General features: G+C 45.9%; 1 long non-coding RNA gene across 1 annotated transcript in view; it reads left to right on the top strand.

The window, feature by feature from the left end:
* Positions 1-21,704, top strand: part of LOC137206180 (uncharacterized) — a 77,844-nt gene that overhangs the window by 50,725 nt on the left and 5,415 nt on the right. Inside the window, exons 5-7 of the long non-coding RNA XR_010934510.1 lie at positions 9,152-9,328; positions 10,407-10,513; positions 18,300-18,393. This is a non-coding gene — a long non-coding RNA (uncharacterized lncRNA). The remainder of the gene's footprint in view (positions 1-9,151; positions 9,329-10,406; positions 10,514-18,299; positions 18,394-21,704) is intronic.

The following is a 21,704-nucleotide window of genomic DNA, read 5'->3' as shown; positions in this document are numbered from 1 at the left end:
AAGGGTTGAGGATGAGAAAAGACACAGTTCCCGCTCTCAGGGGACATTCATTTTAGCTGGAGAGACATAAGTACACGTCAATCCAGGGAGGTGTATGCTTGCAGCAGAGAGCACAGCCTGGAGCCTGGAAGGAAAGAAGCTGGACCAGGAGAGACCAGAATCAGCATTGCCATTCACCAATCCGTCTGTGCCCCAGAAGTGAAATCAGGAAAAGACTTTGCTTCTGTCACACCTGCTGTGCTGTTCCCCGGCCCCTGGATGATATCAGAAGCACACAACCCACTGCTTTTTCAGCCTTAACTCAAGTGTTCCTCAGGAGTCTCCTGCTAGCCCAACCTCACTCAAACCCTCACTCATTTAACTTAAAGCTTCTTTCCTTCTAGTCGTGGGAATCCTAAATGTCTCACATTTTTCTATCTATTCTTCTGTCCCTCCTCCAGCCTCTGGTTCCTCCAGGACGGGATACAGGGAGCAAAGATGGGTATAAAGGACAGAAACTGTCTACCTGACTGGGGCCATTATATAGAGCCACTGGGAAGTGGCACAGGTATTGCAGAAGAAGGGGGAACAAGAGAATGGTCATGTCCCAGGTCTCGAGCAAATTCTTTGAGCAGGAAAGAATTCAAAAGCGAGCCATGGTAAAGTGGAAGCGAGTTTATTTAGAGAGATACACATTCCATAGGCAGAAAGCAGTCCATCACAGAAGGTAAGAGTGGGCCCGGGGTGTGTGGTGTGGTTAGTTTTTTACGGGCTGGGTAATTTCATAGGCTAATAATTGGGAAGATTATTCCAACTATTTTAGGGAAGGGGGCGGGGATTTCCAGGAATTGGGCCACCAAATTGGGCCTTACAATGCCAGCCTCAGAACTGTCATGGTGCCTGTGGATGTGTCACTTAGCATATGTTACCGTATTACAATGAGCATATAATGAGGCTCAAGGTCTACCAGAAGTCGAATTTCCCTCCATCTTGGGCCTAGTAGGTTCTAACCAGTTTTTGTGGGTCCTGTGTTTCTCAATGGCTGTGTCATCCTTTTAATGGTTGTGCCCTGCCTCCATCCCTCCTGTCTCACAGGTGAGCCCTCCTGCTTTGTTGAGTTCTTTTGAGGCCCCTATGGAGTGGGAGAGCAGTGAGTGTGCACTCAGCTTTCCTCAGAAAGGACTATACCCCTACAGCCCCCCACTTAAGTGCCCTCGGCTTCCGCTTTTGTTGACAGAGCACTCCCACACATACACCACCCCTCCCCCTACCCTGTGGTCATCTGCCCTGACAAGCAGAGCTTAAAAGACCTTAAAAGAGGGCTTCCCTGGTGGCGCAGTGGTTGAGAGTCCGCCTGACGATGCAGGGGACACGGGTTCGTGCCCCGGTCCGGGAAGATGCCACATGCTGCGGAGTGGCTGGGCCCGTGGGCCATGGCCGCTGGACCTGCGCGTCCGGAGCCTGTGCTCCGCGGCGGGAGAGGCCACAGCGGTGAGAGGCCCGCGAACCGCAAAAAAAAAAAAAAAAAAAAAAAGACCTTAAAAGAAATTGGAAAACAGCTCAAAGCTTTTCTCCCACTGTGTCCATTCGAACTCTATTCTGCTGGAGAGACCCTCTGAGACCCCCGGTGGGACACAGCTGTTCCTGGGTAGCACTCCCCTCCCTCCGCCATCAGCAGCAGGGGCAGCCAGCACCTCTGCTTTGAACTTCTCCCGTCTTCCTCATAGCAGGAAACCCATGCCAAGCACACCGGGTCCACCTTTTGGGTCCCCTCGCTTGGCTTGAGGGGAAGGGAGCCACCCAGGACTCCAGGACGACTCTCTCCTTAGAATCTTCCCGGCTAACATTTAGAATGAATCTCCTGAAGATGAATAAGTGATAGGTTCAGTAAGGCCGAACTCCGGTTCTTCGGGGTTTTTTGTTTTTGTTTCGTTTTGTTTTGTTTTGTTTTTTAATTTAACAAGTCCTGCCCACATGGTCCAGCACCTTTCTTTTAAAAAAGAGTGTTCTTGTTACCTATTTTATCAGTTTAGGGGGCCTCAGCTCTGCCTAAAGGAACAAGGAAAGTCCTGTACTACCTCTCTGTTACTCTTTTTTTGGGGGGGAGTGGGTTGTGGTTGTAATTTTATTTTATTTTTGGCCTTTATTTGTATTGAAGTATGGTTGATTTACAATGTTGTGTTAGTTTTGGGTGTACAGCACAGTTATACATACATACATACATATATATGTAAATCTATTCTTTCTCAGATTCTTTTCCATTATAGGTTATTACAAGATATCGAATATAGTTCACTGTGCTTAACAGTAGGCCCTTGTTGGTTATCTATTTTATATATAGTAGTGTGTATCTGTTAATCCCAAACTCCCAATTTATCTCTCCCCACCCCTGTTATTCTTAATGAAAGAAATATCTACAATTTGTATAGCACTTCCTCAGGGCACCACTAGACACTGTGTGCCATGTGGATGGTACCCCCTAGAGTTGTGCAGCGCACAGCCTGCACAGCTGAGGTGGCAACCTTGTGATTTATGGTTTTGCTTTAAGAGCTATAGGCTCTTTCACATACATAATAGCAGTAGTTGTCTTTTTTTTTAAGCATATAGAATGTACCAGTATAAATTACACAGTACAGCGTATACATTTTTGCTCAGCACTAAGCAGACAGGATTTGAATTTGTCACCTCAGGCCATGCTCTTTTTCCTTTTGGATTCCACCAGTTATCCTACAGATGAGCAAACTCTAGCTCAGAGAGGTAGCACAGCTGGCTTTGAGTCGCACAGCGTCTTCCGCTTTATTTCACAGACTTAATGTATCTTGAAGAATGTGATCTTAAAGGAGAATCTCAGGGAGAGGCATAATAATATTGAACACACACACACACACACACACACACACACACACACACACACACAAGATATGGCTCAAGCTCTTGTAGCATCTTTCTGTTCCTTTCCTCTATGTATAGTTGTCTGGGCGTCTTGAGGGAAGGTAGGCTGGGATGGCAGGCGATCCTGAGAGGGGAGCCCTGCATGTATTACCCACAGAAAGTGTTTGGTTCTCTTAGCTTGGATTAAAAGAAAGAAAGAGGTTAAATGTAAGGTGGACTCAATGCAAATCCAGCAAGTGAAATTGAAATTCTGTAACCCAACACTTGTGTTTTTTCAAAAATGAATATTTACTGATTTTTTTCTGACTAAATGTAATACATGCTCAAGTAGAAAATTTATGTGATACTGCAAAGTATCAAGAAAAATATAAAACCCTGTTACCCAAAGATTAACCAGGTTTGTTTATTATTTTAAAACTGACAAAGGGGGCTTCCCTGGTGGCGCAGTGGTTGAGAGTCCGCCTGCCGATGCAGGGGACACGGGTTCATGCCCCGGTCCGGGAAGATCCCACATGCCGTGGAGTGGCTGGGCCCGTGAGCCATGGCCGCTGAGCCTGCGCGGCCGGAGCCTGTGCTCCACAACAGGAGAGGCCACAGCAGTGAGAGACCCGCGTACCGCAAAAAAAAAAAAAAAAAAAAAAACTGACAAAGGGAAATTGCACTTTTATTTGCTCCTTATGACTGTCCTATTGGGGCTGAGGTTACAGGCATTTTTTAGTCCTAAGAAGACAGAGAAGACCAGAACTCATATTGTGTAACAGGGAGAATGGCCTACATAAACCTGGACCCTGCTATTCTTAGTCAAAACTACTTTTTTTTCCTCCATCTTCAGTTAAAAGTCAGTCTCTTCTCCCTTAGTTCAGTACTAAAAGTGATTTACAGACTAGAAAAACAATTCCTCCATTATATTAGGGGCTCAATAAATGCTCTCAGTTGAAATGGAATGAAATAGATGGACGATGGGGGCAGGGACCATAGTCTGAGATCTAATGAAATCTGGTCTAATGGAGGAATTAAGGTAAATACATGGGTGGGTCAGAGAGATCTGGCTCTGTCCCTCCTAACTGTTTGACTCTGGGCAAAGGTTCCACATGTGCCCAAATGGACGTAGGTACCAAATATAAGATAGCACTTAACTTTCCAACGGGGAAATCCTCTCGTAATATTTTGGTCAACCTGAGCACATAAAGCTTTTAGTGAGATAGATGAAATTGTGATGCACTTTTTCAATAAATGAATTTAGTTACACATCCATGTTTAATACCATTTATGCAATATAATAAATTAATTTATAAATACCGCTTTTTTCCACTTTCATATTTCACTTAAAAAATCTATTTAAATTCTTCATGTACCTCTTGGTCATCAACGTCCTAACTGCGACTAGACCCATTTATTCGGCATTCTCACTGCCGTCTGGATTGTCGGAGATTCTCTTGGACCCTTTATGGGATGCTTTCCCTGGAAGTTTTATCCCAATCCACAAAGTGTCCATTCGAATAGCATTAGTCAGTTCAGGCCTTCACCGGTCTCTCCAACATAACTGCTCACTGTTCTGCTTTTTAAAGTGATCATAAAAAGCTTGTTTATAGCAACTTCCAGCATTGCAAATGTAAAGTCACATTCCCAGGAATAGCCAACAAAACTGTGTTACATTTTCTCACCTCCTTTTGTACTGAGTTGGTGATCTCTGTGAGCTTCCAAAACTAGAAATTTGGAAAGCATTGGTGTAACATGAGAGGCATGGCAAGGACCCTGTGATGTTGTGATTTATGTTAAGAAATATATATGTGGTCTTTTTCCCATTTCTGGTTCAGAGCTCCTAAAATCCTTGGAATTTCCTAAGTGATAAGAGCCATAAGGTGAAATGGGTGTCTTTCATTATTCTTATAATAAGCCCCTTTCAACCACACCTGAATTTATTAATGAGCTGATTTTTGGAAATTCCCAAGATAACCTAAGAATAGGGGCTGGTTGCCAGGGGAACCAACCTTGGGATTAGAGAGATGAAATTTTCACTCTCACCAGCTTGAGCTCTGGAGAGGGGCAAGAAGCTGAAGGTTAAATCCATCACCGACAGCCAATGATTTGATCATATATGCATACGTAATGAAGCCATGAGTGACACTCCTAGAGAGGGCACGGAGGCTCTGGTGCCCTTCCCATGTAACTGGCCCTATGCATCTTTCCCATCTGGCTGTTCCTGAGTTATATCCTTTTATAATAAATGGGTAATCTAATTTATTTATTTTATTCATTTATTTTTGGCTACCGTTGGGTCTTTGTTGCTGCGTGTGGGCTTTCTCTAGTTGCAGTGAGCGGGGGCTACTCCTCGTTGCAGTGTATGCACTTCTCATTGCGATGGCTTCTCTTGTGGAGCGCCGGCTCTAGGCGCATAGGCTCACAAGTTGTGGCGCACGGGCTTAGTTCCTCCATGGCATGTGGGATCTTCCCGGGGCAGGGCTTGAACCCGTGTCCCCTGCAATGGCAGGCGGATTCTTGCCACTGCGCCACCAGGGAAGCCCACAAATGGGTAATCTAGTAAGTAGAGTGTTTTCCTGAGTTCCGTGAGCCACTCTAGCAAATTAATGGAATTAAAGGAGGTGGTCATGGGAAACTCTGAATATAGCCAGTCGGTCAGAAGCACAGGTGACAACATAGATTTGCCATTGGCATCTGAAGTGGAGGCAGTCTTGTGGACTTGACCTGTGAGATCTAACTACGGGTAGATAGTGTCAGAATTGAGTTGAATTGTAGGCACCAGCTGGTGTCATAGAATGCTTGATGTATGGAAAACCCACACATCTGGTAACCAGAAATGCCAGAAGTGTTAAGTGTTAGTAGGAAAGGAAGCACACAAGAGTGTATTTTTCCTTTACAGACCCCAAAATAAAGTACTCCCCTCTCTTCTGGGCCATAACTTTAGGGGGAAGAAAACCTTGCCTCATTGGTAGACATATACACTTTAGACATATTGGTAGACATATACACTGTGGTTAACATTTTTACACTTTACATGCCCAGGTATAAAATGTAGGTAATAACTGTTAGAATTAACTGTGGGCTCCTGGAGGGCAGGAATTTATTCCTGCATCTAATTTATTCATCCTTGTCCTCTGTGCCCAGCACAGCGACTGGCTCATAACAAGTGCTCAATTATATATTTCTTGGACAAGTGAATGAATCCAAAAGCATTACTTAGTTTACAAGGCAAGCATCCATTTCAGTCTGCAAGACTGTCTGAACCCCAGGCTCTTCTCACACGTTCGGGTGGGGGAACTGGCCCAAACAAAGTGATTACGTAAGCTAATGTGTCACACCCATGACTGTAGTCCAGTGCTTGGAACAGTGCTCCACGCATATGGATTTCAAAACCCACCTAAGTTAGAATGTATTCAGACAAGACGCTGATTTTGAATGCTGCCACCTCTACTCCCTCCGGCACAGCTCTGTAACTTCCCGCACTTTGTGAAGCCCAAGGGGTGGCGGAGCAGAGGTTGATTGACTCTGGGAGATCAGTCTGGGCCTGTGGTGGGGCTGGGGAACCCTGGACCCGTTACTAAGACAACATCTGAAAATAAAGGACTAGCAGCCAGAAGCGAGTTTGATTCAAAAGAGTGTGGAAGCCGGGTGGCGTTTCCATGGACAGGTCAGAACCCCCATAGAAAGAAATCATGAGGAAACTTTAATAACCAGACAGGACATGGTCAGAAAACCCAAACTGAATTATATTTAGTTAAACAAGTATCACTCCACCACCCTGGTTTTTCTGTTTGCTTTTTTTTTTTAATTTCCTCACATGGTTTTTAATTCACTTTAGTCACTCAACTTTTTTTTTTTAATTAATTTATTTGGCTGTGTGGGGTCTTAGATGCAGCACGTGGGATCTTTTGTTGTGGCGCTCGGGCTCTTCCTTGCAGCTTGTGGGCTTCTCTAGTTGTGGCGTGGGGCCTCCAGAGCTCACGGGTTCAGTAGTTGCGGCGCGCGGGCTTAGTTGCCCCGCGGCACGTGAGATCTTAGTTCCTGGACCAGGGATCAAACCCGCGTCCCCTTGCATTGGAAGGCGGACTCTTAACCACTGGAGTCCCACCACCCTGTTTTTTTAAGGAGACTTTACCACAAGCCCTTAGGTGCATGTGAGTGCATGTACGAGAGAAGCCTGTACATAATGGGGTACAAGGGGTGACAGCTTCCTATCCTTAAAGGGCTGAAGAAATGGAATCAATAGGGAAGGAGAAAGCAAACATCAGCTGAGCACCAGGCACAACGTTGTGTCTGGTGCTCTCGCCCCGCTGTCAAACAGCCTAGGCTGGAACCCTAGCCCTCCCGCTGACTAGCTGGCTCACCTTAGCCAAGTTAGCAACATCTTTGCTCTCAAGTTTCCCACTTTCAAATGTGAATATCAGTCCCCACCTCATGGGTTTGTGGTGAGGACTGCATGAGTGGATGCATACTGTGGTGGGTTAAAGAGCCACAATAGCTTTGTTATTTCTCCCATCAGATAGTGGAGTCTATTTCCCCTCCCCTGGAGCCTGGGCTGTCCCTGTCACTGGTTTGACCACATGATCAGCAGAATAATGGCCTCCCCAAAAGAGTGTAGAAATTGAGTGGCAGTTTCATGGATGGGACAGAACCTTCATAACCGGACAGGACATGGTCAGAAAATCAAAATTGAACTTATATTTACTTAAATGGGTATCACTCCACCGCCCAACATCAGAGCACTGGCAGATTTGGTTCATAGATGGCTATGAACCATCTTTCTGGATCATAGATGGCTACCTTTTCCTTATGTCCTTACGTGACAGAAGGGACGAGGGAGCTCTCTGGGGTCTCTTGTGCCCCTTAATAAGGGCATTAATCCCATTTATGAGGGCTCCACCCTCATGACCTAATCGCCTCCCAAAGACCTCACCTCCAAATACCATCACATTGGGAATTAGGTTTCAATTATAAATTTGGGGGTACACAACACTTAGTCTATAGCAGCAGATATTATCACATCTGTGATAGTTGGGATTATTGTTGAACAAATATTCCTCCTTTCTGCTTCTCACTGTGAGCAGAGTGGACTTGGCCTTGTGACTCGATTTGGCCAATGGGATGTTAGCAGTGGCGTTACCAAACCCAAACTTGGGTCTGCTCACCCATGCACAGTAAAACCAATCTACTGACACTGGGTTGTTCTGAAGGGAAGTGCAGAGTTTATTGCGGGACACCAAGCAAGGAGTCCAGGGCATCTAGTGCTCAAAACACATGAACTCACCGATGGGTTTCAGCAAAGAATTTTTAAAGACCAGGTGAGGGAGGGGAGTCACAGGGTATGTGATCAGCTCATGCACAATCCTCTGATTGGTTGATGGTGAGGTAACAGGGTGGTGTCACATAATTAATCCTCAGGCTCCGGTAGGTCTGCGGGATACATGCTTGTGGTCATCTAGTAGTTAATTTATTCCGTTTGGCGGGGTTTTAGCATCTGCAAAACAATTCAGGAAATGTACATCGGGTACTGTTATGTAGGTACTTCAAAGAGGAGCTAAAGCAGAGGATATGGGGAGGGGTCTGTCCTGGGAAGGCCCCATAGGGTCCTGTTTGGTTACAGTGACAAAAGCAGAGTCTTTAAATGTCAGCTTGGGCTTTTGCCATCACCACAAGATGCCCAGGAGGCCTGTAGGTCTCAGAAGAACAAGTGGTATATGGAGAAGAGGATCCCAGCCACACCAAAGACCTTCGAGTGAGGTAATACATGACGATTGCTTTATGCCACTGAGCTGTGGGGTGATTGATACACAATCTTTAGGTGAGAAAATTGAGGTTCAGGGAGCCTTGTTTAAAAACAAGAATAGCTCATGGAAATGTTCATAGTAAAGGAAGCTTTTTATTTAGAGAATCGAATGAAAGTCCTTATATTAGTTTTCTAGGACTGAGCTGACAAGTTACTACACACCGTGCGGCTTACAGCGCTGGAAAAGTATTCTCTCCCAGTTCTGGAGGCTAGTTGTCTGAAACCAAGGGGTCAGCCCGACCATGTTCCTTGGGAAGGCTCTAGGGGAGAGTCCTTCCTGGCCTCTTTCTAAGTTTTGGTGGTTCCCGGCAATCCCTGGTGTTCCTGGGCCTGTACCCCTCACTTTTCAAAAGTTCACTTTACGTCACTTCGCTTTTATGAAAGATCTACATTAGAACCTGTTTTCACTAACCAGAAGAAATCTGAAGAGGAATTTGGCTTTTACCCCCCAAAAAAGGCGAAAAGTGAAAATAGCGTTCACCATTGGTTTTGCAGGAGCTGTTATAGAGGCAGCACATCCCCAAGCAGCCAGCACGGCACCACCAAGCTCCTTCCCTGGGAACTACACTCAGCATCTCAACATCCAGCCACCACAGTTTTGAACTGTGTCTGTGAGCCCCCGTGCTGCATCTCGATTTATTTTGTGCATCTGTTAGCAAGATGTGTCCTAAGGTAATTGCTTCTTTGCTTTACACGATCTTGGCTTACAAACGTTTTCCTGGGAATGCTCTACTTTCAGATAGGAGGGAAACCGGTAGATGCTTCACTCCACTCTCTTCCTCCATCGTCACATGGCCTTCTTCCTTACCCGTGTCTCTGCGTCTGATTCTCCTTCTCCTTTCTCTTAGGAGGACACCAGTCATTGGATTTAGGGCCGCCCCCCAATCTAGAATGACCTCATCTTAACTAATTACGTCTGCAAAGACCCTATTTCCAAATAAGGTCACATTCTGAGGTTCTGGGTGGACATGAACTTTGGGAGGACACTACTAAACCCAGTGCAGTTCCTCTGTTTAATACTAGAAAACTAGAGGTATTATTAGGCAGACTATGCTCAAAAGAGAGCTTCAGGCAAAAATTCAGAGAGGGCATAGTTTAAACCTTGAGGGGAACAGGTTGGGAAGACTTGGGGTAGAAGGTAAGACTGAACCTCTGCTTAGGTATGTCATACATCTGTGACAGTTTCGGAGCTGCAAAAGAACACGGTTGAGCGCTGTTGCTCTAGGTCATGTGAAGGTGAGCATTGCTTACTTTGAATAAAACTCTCAAGCCATTTTAGACGCTCACACCATGAGGTACCATTTTCCTTCCACTGGTTTCTCTGTCAGAGCCTTTTGTGATGTGCTTCTGTCCTGATGAGCCCCTCACAGGAGGTGGGGAGCCCTGGATATCACCTCCCTAGTACCTGCTGTCCTCGGGTGATTAATTTCTGGAGGAGTGTATTTCAGAAGTTTGGGAAAACAAATGTGCTATGTGAGTGTTGGCAAGAATACTTTTGAATGTCTACAAACTGGCTATTTCAAAATCAAGCCTGTGTGTGGACAAGACAAAGCTTGAAGTCCTTGGCTAAGACATCATGGGTGCCAAGTTCAAAAGTAGAAGACACCGCTTCTCGAGCTAGTTGATCCAAATACAAAACAGAATGTAAAATGTTGTTACTATATTAAGTCTCACTGTCTCAAATTTTCTTTAACATGCTTGGGCTCTGGGGTCAGGCAGACCCGATTCAAATCCCATTTCTGCTCCCCAGTAGTGATGAGACCTTGATGTGTACCTGCTCTGAGCTTCAGTTTGAAAATCTACGGAATGGTCCTAATACACCTGTGCGAAGACCTGCCATGAGGATTAAATGACAGAGTAAGTGTAAAGGGCCGAGAACAGAACCAGGTCTGTAGTGGGTCCTCACAATGTTAAAGTTCAGTTCTGTTGCCCTTATCTTCCTGCATAGAGACAGGTGCCGAAGGATGGAGACGTATTACCGTCATTGATCTCGGGAGAGTCCCCAAGTGTAAGGCTCGTGCATCCTTCTCTCCCACCACCAGTCTTTATCCTCGGCACATACAAAGGGCTGGGGCAGGGAGACACCAGAAATGGGAATTTGGAAGGAGACTGGACAGTGCAAAGACGAGGGATGAAAGAGACACAAAAGCACCAGGGAAGGAAGCGTTTGTTTTTTCTTTGGTACGCAGTGGGCTTTTTGCCCCTTATGGAAGGAGGTCGAGGCATTGATGGTCCTGCAGAGGAAGAGTGGAAGAGTGAAGGCTCGCTAAGGCTACAGGCAGGAGGAAGAGGTGCACAGGGGTCTGCGGAGACTAGGAAGATGGGTCAGGACAGAAGAGCCTGGACTGTCCCCCCGAGCCAAGTCGGGAGAGCAGGGCGAGTCGGAGGAGGACAGACAAGCTCATCTAATCTAGCTCCTGGTAACAGCAAGTGGGGTCACCGTGTCTGGGCCACTTCACATGATAATTAGAGCTAACATTTACAGAGCACTTACCACAGCTGTATATCAACTCATTTAATCTGAATTACAGCTCTACCAGGCGGTTACTGAGGCCCAGAGAAGGTGTGGTTACCAAAAGGTGATCCAGTGATCCTTACCTCCTGGTGGGACACCCCTGAGGATTTCCCTACCACACTGAACCTTCAGGTTGGGAACTAGGGCCGCCCTGCCCCTGATACTTGCCTGTGACCTTGCTTTTGGAGGACATGTTTCTGCAGCTCAGCCTTGGCACCCTGTGCAAAAGCTGGTGGCATCTGTCCCTCTGCCACAGGAAACAGACACTGAGACAGTCCTGCCTCACACCCTGAGGTCCTGAACAAGCCAGGCCTGCCCCTTCCTGTCTATCCTCTGAGGGCTGGGAGAAGACAGGCATGATTCTGGTGGTGAAGGAGGGCGGTGAGGACTTTGCCCCAACTCCTGAGTATACAACAGTTCCTGCTGTCAGGGAATTGAAAAAGCTTAAGGAGGCAAAGCTTTTTGTTCTATAATTATGGTGGGTAAGAAATTTAAAGGGCAAGTACCACTAGGAGCAAGAGGTAGGCATTGACTTGAACTCACATTAAGTCTAAAGAATTCTGAGAGCTGAGTTCAGAGCAACTGGGGCTCCGGTTGGAAGTGAGGGACAAAAAGAATCCACAGAGGAAGAAAAGGCAGGAAGAAGAGGAAGGCTTGGTTTAACCAAAATAAACAATAGTTCCTCAAACTAGTCCTGCCTGGAAGTGCCCTTTAGGTCCGTTTCCTAAAATCTCCAGATTTCAGCGAAGACGCGGCAGGCTAAGCAGCTGACTGAAGGACACGGGGGTGGGTGAAAGTAGCTGGATTCACTCACCGGACACAAGTTTGCCAGAAAAGGAAGTGAGGGTGTCAGGGACATTATTTCCACTTCCTGGATACACATTCAAACATGCAACAACTGAGTCCTAACAGGACGAGGCAATAAAAGAATCGAGCACCCCAGGCGGTACCACACCCCACGCCAATTCAGAATAGAGTAAGAACTAGTAGTCGTATTTATAAGGCTTCCAAAGAGCAATGCCTAGCTGCCACCTTAAATCTAAAGGACCACAGAGATACCTCAAGAATACTTCTTTAAAAATCCAGCTCTGAAAAGATTGGACACAACCTCTTTGCCTTTTAATAAAATTAAATAAATTGTGGTACATTCAGACAATGGAATACCATGTGGCCTCTCCAGAAACCGAGCTGTTTTCTAGGTAGTGGTATGGAATAATTACCAAGATAAATGTGAAAAAAGCCAGAAGCAGAACAGTCTGGGTAATATGCTACGTAGAGTGCAAAGTACATTTTACATTTGCACAAAATCATAACATACCCATGTTCTTATATATGCGTAAAATGTCTCTAGAATACCCATGAATGCGTATGAGCTAGTAAAAATAATGACGGCGTTATAAGTCAGGACAGAGATTCTCCTTATGGGGGGCGGGGGGGCATGCAGGGCGCTTCTGGGATGCCGCTGATTTTCTGTTCCTGACCTGGATGCTGGTTACGTGATGTGTTTAGTTTGTGAACACTCACTGGTCTGTATTTAGGATTTGTACACTTTTCTATGTTATACTTCAAAAAATTTTGGAAAAAGTTTTTGATTAATAAATAAGTAAAACAATATAAATTTTAAAATAATTTTGAATGATAATGAAAACATAACTCCAAACACAGGCAATGCAGGAGGTTCTCAGCCCCTTTCCCGGCAGATTAGTCCTGACTATCACTCACACGCCCCCCTGATTCAAGACTGGGGATGAAAGAGGCTTACGTTTCAGCGGTCCCCAATCTGGCCTCATTTACTCTTCCTTCACGCTGACCTCAGCCTCCTGTTTATCAATTGCTTCAGGACTTTTTTTCTTTTCCCCAAACAGATTAAGCCACAGTTGTTCATCTGTTCAACAAAGTCTGCCCACTGTGCATGCAGTCTGTGGCTCTGCAGGGCTGGGTGCTGCAGAAAAACTGCTGGCTGTGAAACAGAAGGGGAGTTGTTTTATTTCAAGCTGGTACTTTTCAGCGTGAGCAAGCATATTTCTTGTTTTAAAAAAAAAAGGTGAAGACTTAATTCCTTGATCTCTTAGATTGAGGAGAAAGAAAAAAACATACCGTTTTCCTCATACAAGGTGGTGATATTTTTCTTAAAGGGGTCACAGATTGGCCCAGAAAGAAAAAAATCAAGTGCTCTCCAACCCCACTTTCAAATTTGATCCTAGGCATTCCCTTTGAGGAAAGTTGGGTGTCTGCCCAGGAAGTTTGGAGCAGTGGCCAAGATTCACTCATACCTGGGATATATAGCCTCCTGGAGAAGGGGCAGGCAGGAGCTTGGCATTTACTGAAGACCTACTGTGTGCCGAGCACTGCGTTTGACGCTTCCACCATTATTACATTCATATCACAATAACTCTAGGAAGTGGATACTGCTATTTTGCCCATTTTACAGAAGGAAACTAAACCTCTGAGTGCTTATCTCACCCGATATGTACTGGCTTAAAACAACACATTATTATATTGCTTATGATTCTCTGAGGCTCAGCTGGAGGTGAGGGTGTCTCACTTGGGGTCTCTAATGCAGGTGCGCTTAGGCATTGGCTGTGGCTACAGTTAGTTATCTGAAGGCTCCACTGAGCTAGATGTGCAAACACAGCTTTGTTGCACAAATGCTAGCTGAGGCTGTCACCCCAGAGTACCGACAGCAGCCTTTCTGAGAAGGAATGTCTCAGGAACATTCTGAGAGCCAGGCAGGGGCTGCAAGTCTTCTCTGCCCTAGCATCACTTCTACTGCACCCTCTTGGTCAAAGGAGAAGGGGAATCAAGTCTGCCTCTCGATGGGAGGAGGAGTAGAAAAGAATTTGCAGCCATCTTTAATCTATCATACCTGAAAGTGGTGAAGCCAGGATTTGAAGCCAGGTCAGCCTGACTTCTTCCTTTACGGTCACCTTCGGCTTAATTATGAACTTGCCCAAGTACTGGAAATGGCCATTATCGATTCTGGTGTTTGAAAAGGAAGTTAGGTGGCAATATCAACACCACTTATATAACATCTTGTCAAAGATGCCAGTGCGCGGACTTCCCTGGTGGCACAGTGGTTAAGAATCCGCCTGCCGATGCAGGGGACACGGGTTCGAGCCCTGGTCCGGGACAATCCCACATGTGGCAGAACAACTAAGCCCGTGTGCCACAACTACTGAGCCTGCCCTCTAGAGCCCGCGAGCCACAACTACTGAGCCCACGCACCACAGCTACTGAGCCCGCGTGCCGGAACTACTGAAGCCCGCGCGCCTAGAGCCCGTGCTCCACAGTAAGAGAAGCCACCACAATGAGAAGCCCACGCACCACAACGAAGAGTAGCCTCCGCTTCCTGCAACTAGAGAAAGTCCACGCGCAGCAACGAAGACCCAACGCAGCCAAAAATAAATAAATAAATAAAAATGGTTACTTTAGAAAAAACTTATGAATTGTTCATTAAAAAAAAAAAAAAAGGATGCCAGTGTAGGCTGCACCAAGGTCTACCAAAAAGAGCCCCAGTCTTCCCTCTAACCACAGGAAATTGCTGTATTTTCTAACAACATGTGAGCATCTTGGGAACCACTGAGTCCAATGCCCGCAAGCCTCAGAGATGCCAGGCTGCCCTCCTTCTGAGGTGGCTGATTCTTCCGCCATAAGATGCTAGGCCCTAGTTGAACCTGGACATCTAGGTTAGGCGTTCTCTGGAGGCTCTCGAACAAGTGCTACTTGTGATCCTAACCAAAGGTCTGTGAGCTTCAAAACTAACTTTTTACCATGGTTCTTTTTAGACATCAGAGAGCCCCAGCCACACTCCCCTGCCACCAACCTACTGTCTCTGCAGTAACCCATCCTCTCTAAAGACCCATCTGTGCACCATCTTTGGTTCATCTCTGTTGTTGTGTCCTATGCTCCTCCAGATTTTTCTGCTATGCTGTCTGGCGCTATGAGATGAAGGTGTGAATGGGCTTCACTAGGGTACAAGACAAGCCCAGTCATCCCGGGGCACTGAGGTTCAGTCAAGGCCAGTCATAGGGATCCAGCCCTGGGAAATTAAGGTCTTCCCCCAAGAGGTCCTGGACAGGGTGTTTCATTCCTGCAGCACCACTGCAGCTTTTAGTCGTTCCTTGAATGCTCCATTGGTGCTATGCCTTGCCAGGCACTGCCTTTCTCATCGTCTCATTCTAAGCACCTCTTCCCTGGCCTCAGTTGCCTTCTCTCCTCGGAGAGGCTCCCAGACCCCGCCTCTGGTGAAGAGTCATCTGCTTCAAGCATTCACTGAATAAAGAAACTTCACTGTTAAATTTTAGAAAAAGATTTTAAAGATGAGGGGAGGAGGCAGCTTAAAGAATCTGAATGCTGCAAAGTGGAGAGTTTAAAACCTAATTGCTTTTGGACTTCCCTGGTGGTGCAGTGGTTAAGAATCCATCTGCCAATGCAGGGGACATGGGTTTGAGCCCTGGTCTGGGAAGATCCCACATGCCGCGGAGCAACTATGGCCACAACTAGTGAGCCTGCGCTCTAGAGCCCGGGAGCCACAACTTCTGAGCCCGTGTGCCTAGAGCCCGTGCTCCACAACAAGAGAAGCCACCGCAATGAGAAGCCCGGGCACCGCAACAAAAAGTAGTAGCCCCCGCTCGCCGCAACAAGAGAAAGCCTATGCGCAGCAACGGAAGACCCAACGTAGCCAAAAATAAATAAACAAATTTATTAAAAAAACAACAACAGGGGCTTCCCTGGTGGCGCAGTGGTTGAGAATCTGCCTGCCAATGCAGGGGACATGGGTTTGAGCCCTGGTCTGGGAAGATCCCACATGCCACAGAGCAACTAAGCCCGTGAGCCACAACCACTGAGCCTGCGCGTATGGGGCTTGTGCTCTGCAACAAGAGAGGCCGCGACAGTGAGAAGCCTGCGCACCACTATGAAGAGCGGCCCCCGCTCGCCGAGACTAGAGAAAGCCCTCGCACAGAAACGAAGACCCGACACAGCCAAATAAATTCATTTAAAAAAAACCCAACTAACTACTCTTTACACATGGGCCTGGAAATGGTCTCAATCAATGTTTATTGAATGATTAAGCGAACTTTACATTCATACTGTTCGTAAATAAGAGGATTTTTAAAATAAGCTAATCATTAGATGAGATTGCAAGAGGGAGTTAAATTCAATTAAGAGGATAGTTCTCAAACCTTTTGTTTTATCCATTCCAAATAATAGGCATCTTACAAATTTCAAGTGTGCCTTAGGTATTTGTTAAAGAAAGTCTAAGACTTGTCTCCATTAGGCAAGATTTCATATTGGTTAGTTTACGTCGGCGCTTAAAAGCAATAACGCTGCATAGCTTTCAAATAGACCTTCTAATTTTTTACCAATTCAAAATGATCTCTAAACTTTTCACCCACCATACACCAAAAAGTCTCCTGGCAAAATAGATCTTAAGAATAAAGCTTAGTGTTTTCATCTGTCAAATAGAGATAGAAATGGGTGTATCACCACTGTATCATACTGTGGTCACTGAGACTTAAGTGAGATTGGGACAGAAAAATATTTAGAGAAATTGACAATTTTCCCCCCTGTGTTTATTTCCTAGTGTCCCTTGCCCTACTCCTGATTCTGTCTTGTAGTCTTTCCTTATCGCCTTGAAGTCAGTAGCATTTATTGCCTCAGGGGAAGAGTGATAAGGCAGAAAAACCAGAAAACTACTTAAGACTGGTAAGAATGAAGCCTTTTGAACTGCAAAAATTTAACCCTTGAATAATTGAAGCACGAAGTTTGCGCCATAAATATTAGAAATGGAAAAACTGAGAACTAGGCATACAAGGATTATCAAAACCCTGGAAGGGAGGAGAGAAGCAGAGGGGAGGCAAAACATAGGTAGTAGGTCCCTGAGAAAGGGGCTTCGCCCCTCCCCCCTCCACCCTCCTGGAGGAGAGGTGGTGGTGTCCTCCCCACTCAGGGGCTGAGGAATTTGTCAGACAGAAGCTCCCGGCAGGAAGGTGAGGTGTGTGGTTCTCTTGGCGAAGTGGGAGGTGGTTTTGAGGCACCAGAGAGAACCATGGCTTTAAGGTGTGGAGCAAAGGGGCAAAGCAGGCCGAGGCCTGATGGAATGTCAAGTCTGGTAATTCGGACTGATAACGTTAATTTGCATATCATGACCCACAGAAAGGAGGCCACCCCAGGGGCCCCGCCCATGACACAGATCTAAACCTAAGTTCCCGCACGGAATCCTAGTACCTACCAACCACAGTCCTCCAGCTCGGCTTTAGCCAGCTGATCTCACCCTAGAAAACAAGACCTGCTCGCCTTATAAGGGGAGATCTGACCCCTTAGCCAATCATGCCCTGTTTCTGCACTGCCTCTTCTAACGCTCTATAAACTCGCTTTCGTCCAAACATCCTCCGCAAGAGTGCTCCCCTGCTTGTGAGTCACTGCACTCTCCCAGTCTGTGGATTGGTTTCCCTTGAGTAAGGGACATCAGACTCGAATTTTTTTACTTTTGTCACTTGACAGGGTGTAATGGTAGATGCCAGGACGTTGAATCCCAGCTACTCCTCATCATCTGGAAACGTAGACAAAACCTGGGATAGAGCAAGGGCCAAATCAAGTGAAATTAAGTTTCTGCCACCCAGCAGAATGAGCATTAAAAATAGAAATTAAAGCCATTTATAGAAAAGGTAAATTAAATGACATTATTCAGTGGGACTTCCCTTGTGGTCCAGTGGTTAAGAATCCACCTTCCAATGCAGGGGACGCAGGTTCGATCCCTGGTCAGGGAACTAAGATCCCACATGCCGTGGGGCAACTAAGACCGAGCACCGCAATGAAAGGTCGCACATGCCACAGTGAAGATCTCATGTGCCGCATCTAAGACCTGACACAACCAAATAAATAAAATAATTAATTAACTTAAAAAATAAATGGAATTATTCAATTCCGCATATGTCATCCAGACCTTGAGATTTGCCCCGACTCTAAGAAAATGTGTGTAAGTTCCTGATATATGAGGTGTGCTCAATAAATGCTAGTTAGCATTATTATTATTACCTTTGATCCCAGGACAAGATACTAAGAAAGTCCTATTACGTTCTCTTAGAGAACGAAAGAAGGAAAGGTGTTCTCTTTATTTCCACCCAGGGACACCGGGTTAATACTATGAGCAGTCATGGTGGGAAAACAGACATGGACAGCCCAAAGAGGACAGCAGTGGAGCATCTCCATGACCAGTAGGGTAAGTTCCCTGTTTTCTTTGTTAAGATTGACTTGACTACTTATGGACTTCTGTAGGGACTACAATGTATTCATCAAGATCAGTTTCCTTTGGGGCACACAGTGAGACTATATTTCCTAACTTCTCCTAGGAAGTTAGGTGGGATCATGTGACCAATTCTGGCCCATGGAATGGGGCAGAGGTGAGACATGCTACTTCTTGCACCCTAAAAGCCTCTCATGTGATTCTCTACAACTGGAAGCAAAGTACTTTCAGGACCTAGGAGTCAGGCAGAGCCACAAACAGGAAGAGCCTGGATTCCTGAGAAGCCCTTTAGAGGAGAGCCATAGAACTAGGACACTTGGGTTGGACTGTTCCAAAGCGAGAAATAAACTTTCCTTGGGTTAAGTCATTGAAACGTGGAGCTGTTTGACGTAGTGGTCAACCCTAATACACGCTGTGTAAAAGAGTAAGTTTGTTGAGTTCGTTTCAAACGTGATCGTGGCTCCCTACTTCTGTACCCCTGCCTCTATCCCCTGTCACAGCACTCAGACATTTTTAGCATCCTTCCCAGAAGTCCAAGAGGCATGAGCACAACAGCAGCTTACTTGCCTCCTAAATGTCCTTTGGGATTTAGGCACTTAAAAGAGTGAGCATAAGATGGTTTCATTTCAGGAACTTGAAAATCCTAGATCGAGAGAATTTTAGAAATGGGAGGCACATTTGTAGTCATCTGGTTTAACCATTAAAACAAGCGAGGCGGAAACTGAAGGCCTGGGGACAAAGTACTGACATAAGTCCAACAAACTGGATAGTACTGAAACCAGAATCAGCGCCCACTTCTTCAGAGGTCTGTTCATTGTGCCTGTTGATGCATCTGGACGTCTAGCAAGGCATCACACTAACAAGTCAAGCTTTAGAACTGGACCAAGCTGGACTCAAATTCTGGCTTCCCTCTTACCAGGTGGACCTTCTCAGGAATAGCATCTGACATCTCTAAACAGCATTTAACCTCATGTGTAAAACAAAGATAATAATAATAATACTTTCCTCTTAGTGTTGTTATATCAACTAAACAGATTAATGCATTTGGAGTGCTTAGCACACAGTTGACCCTAATAAAATTTTATGTTGTTAGTTTCTGCCGTTATTTAAAAGAATACCAAAGTTGGATCAAACAGTGCAGCAGCCTTAACCAAAGAACATCCCACACAGCTGGAGCGTAACTTCTGCATTCTCTACTCATGCTTTTGAAGGAGTTCAGGACATGCCACCCCAAGATATACTGCTTATATTGATTATTTTGAGTTGAAGCCAGTTGAAATGCAGAGAGAGGCTCTCTCTGAACTCCTCTTATCTGCCTAAAGACAGATCCTCCAAAAAGAGCTCAATTGTCATAAATCTCCTCCCCCAGGAAGGCATTTTCATTAACCTAGGAAGATCAACTCTCACCACAGGAAAGGAGAGTGGAAGTCCACATCACACCCTGACAAACTTTGTCGCAATCTTATCTCTCATCTGTTCTTCTAAGGGCCCATTTATCTTTCCTTAAAATAATTTACTCTCCCCTAAGGGACCTGTACACCCCTTCCCTTCCCCTATTAAGAGGACACATAAAGTCTCAAATCCCACCACTTTTTTGGGTATTCACTTTTCCCCCTATCATGCCCCATCCATGTAATACGAAAAGAAAATGAATTTGTATATCTTTTCTCCTGTTAATTTGCCTGTTGTCCATTTCCTGTTTATTTCATAGACACAGCTAATGAACCTAGGAGGGTACAAGGAAAGTCTTTCCTCCCCTGTACTTCTTTTGGGGCATTGATTCCTTACTTTGTATGCCTGAGTCTCTCCTTTACCAGATAGTAAATTTCACATTGCTTTATCTCATTCTGTGTCCTTCAGGGCCCAGGAGTGTGACTTGCACAAAATAGGTCCTCCCTTGAAGTTTGTTGGGGAACAGAGCCTGGCATGGAGAAGATGAACGTAAAGAGCTTGTGAGTCTCCAGCACCCCATTCTCAGCCAGGGTAGACCAGGCCCTGTGCCTGCCTCCCTCTTCAGGGCTCCAGCTCCTGTTTTGATGACGAGAAGGCAGCTATTCCTGAATAGCTGGATGGCTCTCATTAGAAAGACCTTGACCTTGAAAACCTTCTAGAGAAGATGTTAGCCCCAGATTTCCTTAGCTCTTTCTGCCTAACAGCTTCATCCTCAGGTCAAGAACCGCTTTATGCAAACCAGAAGGCTGGAAAGTCTTGAGAAGTCTAGCTCCTTGCTCTGGGGCTTACAGTTCCCATTTGCATAAACACTCTCTAGAGGCTGGCCTTGCTTTCGGAATCCTGACCATTTCACTTTCTATCAGCACCCTCAGAGCAGGAAGAGTTGGGGAACATGAGACTCAAACTAACTGTAACTCTGGAAAATGGGAAGATTTGAAACTACTTTTGTAAGAATCAGTCTCACTATTTATTGATTTTGAGAATTATCTGGGTGAATCAGAGTTTGCCAAGGTCTCTTCAGACCAGAGGCCCTAAGAAGACCCCCTGAGCAGTCGAAACTCAAAAATCCTTGGCGCAGGTGCCACTTGAATAACCCAGAACGTTGGCCTCCTCCAGTGCCAATTTTTGGAGGCCCCAGAGGAGCACATGAGCTCACTCTTGGCCCTCAAAGCGAAGGTGAGCATTGACACGGCCACTCCTGCCAGAACCTGAGGTCTCAGCCCTAGGGTAACCCCTGAAGTCCTTACTACCCTGTGAGCCACGCTGTGGACCCCTCAGGGTAGAGTGAAATGGACCTGTCCCCAGCCCACATGGCAAAGTGGCCCCTGCACACCCAAGTAACCTCTGCCCATGCTGCTCTATGCACTTCAGACGCAAAGCCAGATCCTGTCACCTGGCAGGCCTGTGAATATAACGGAGTGTTTGGCTAAGCAGGACTGATTTATTTTAGTCCTTGAAGCAGCAATTTAAGGGCTGACAGCTGCTTCTGAGGCTTGGTAGAAGCAGGAAGTCATCTTGGGGCAGATTTTCTTTGTTCTAAGGAGATAACTTGGAGTATCTCCTCTTGGTCATGCAAATGTAAAAACTAAGAGATGCTCCTTGCCCTGGAGGAAAGGGTGCAGCAAGATCTTTTGTAGAAAACAAAGGCCTCCACCCCCATTTCACATGTGGAGTTGATCTCAAGGAAAAGAGGGGACCAATTTGCCAGAAGGCCCAGGAGCTCAGTGTCACTGAGGCAGCTGATTAGAAAGGAAGACAGGAACACCAACAGGACGCCACCTCCACGGAGGCAGCTCTGAACGTGACCTGGGATCAATGAGAAACCCTGATGGAAC

This window comes from Pseudorca crassidens, chromosome 14 (assembly GCF_039906515.1).
Source record: "Pseudorca crassidens isolate mPseCra1 chromosome 14, mPseCra1.hap1, whole genome shotgun sequence".
NCBI classification, from domain to species: Eukaryota; Metazoa; Chordata; class Mammalia; order Artiodactyla; family Delphinidae; genus Pseudorca; species Pseudorca crassidens.
Note: the sequence above shows the minus strand (reverse complement) of the source record. Positions and strands in the feature narration are given on the sequence as shown.